The sequence below is a fragment of the Octopus bimaculoides genome, chromosome 19 (assembly GCF_001194135.2).
Source record: "Octopus bimaculoides isolate UCB-OBI-ISO-001 chromosome 19, ASM119413v2, whole genome shotgun sequence".
NCBI classification, from domain to species: domain Eukaryota; kingdom Metazoa; phylum Mollusca; class Cephalopoda; order Octopoda; family Octopodidae; genus Octopus; species Octopus bimaculoides.
The window spans coordinates 46107558-46108887 of NC_068999.1; the positions used below are offsets into that span (position 1 = coordinate 46107558).

A 1330-nucleotide genomic window follows, 5' to 3' on the forward strand; every position below is an offset into this window, starting at 1 on the left:
CTGTTCTCTTTTTTTAAACCTAACACAACTCTCAATTCTCATGCATCCTTATTTTTCCAACCATTATCTACATGGATTACCATTGAACTTCAAAAGCTCAAAGACAATATAATGTATTGGTATATTTATTTTCTTATATATTATTTTCTTCATTTTGTACTTCCTTGTAAAAAAACATTTTCATTCTCCCTCTTCTTGAAAATTTGCTTCGCAATGAAAGCCGGTTAGAGAAATCTTTATTAAAATATGCTTCCAGTTTAGCATTCTGCCTTATTATTATTTTTCATTTTCCTATTATTTCTCCACGTGCAGTTAACACAACCCCACTATTTACTGACATATATATATATATATATATATATATATATATATATTTGTGTGTGTTTGTGTTATGAATACACACAGATAGGTAAATGTATATATGTACATATAAATTTATTTTCAATTTCAGGATGATTGTGTGTGTGTGTGTGTGCATAAATATATCTATACATACATGTCTATACTGTGTAATCCCCAGTTCCTCATCATTGCAAAATGATGCCAAAGGTGAATCCAGTTCAAATCATTGTTGAAAGCCAAAGTCAAAGCATGGACAACTACACATGCAGTATTTGTTGTTGTTTTAGGCCCCACCCTGTCAAATAATATCAATAGAGATCATAAACAATCCGCTGATAAAAATACAATTGACTAACCAACCGGCAGCAGCAGATTCTAAACCAACTCTGCACTCATTGTTATCATCATCATCATTTAAGGCCCACCTTTCCATGCTTTCATGGGTCAAGTGGAATTCATTCAGGCAGATTTTCTGTGGCCTTATGCCCTTCCTGTTACTAACCTTTGCATGTTTCCAAGCAAGGTAATGTTTTTCCATGGAAAATATCACATGGAAGAATGGAAGTGAACAACACACCACTTCTTTTGAAATATGCATTCTTTGGTTTTTCAATTAGATTTTGAAAAATCATAAAAGAATTTATTAAAATAACTTCATCATTATATCAAGCTGGTGTTTAGAACATTATTTACAGCCTTTACATGATGTCACAACAAGGGTACAAACCCCCCCCCCTCGCATACACCTACATCATTTCGATGTCTACTTTTCCATGCTTGCATAGGTTGGACAGAATTTGTTGAAGCATATTTTCTGTGGCCAGATGTCCCTCTTGTTGTCAATCCTCACCTGCTTCCAAGTAAAGTAATATTTATCCCCTGACCAGACATACTTTCACGGAATATCGGAAACAAACCCTGCTTGCACGATGGTGGCACTTGTTTACAGCTCTCACAAAACGTCAAGGCTATGAGACAATAACACACA

General features: G+C 34.4%; 1 protein-coding gene across 1 annotated transcript in view; it reads left to right on the forward strand.

Annotated features, from left to right (window-relative positions):
- The window catches only part of LOC106877733 (E3 ubiquitin-protein ligase RNF13), a 67963-nt gene that overhangs the window by 46482 nt on the left and 20151 nt on the right, over window positions 1-1330 (forward strand). The window lies entirely within an intron of this gene.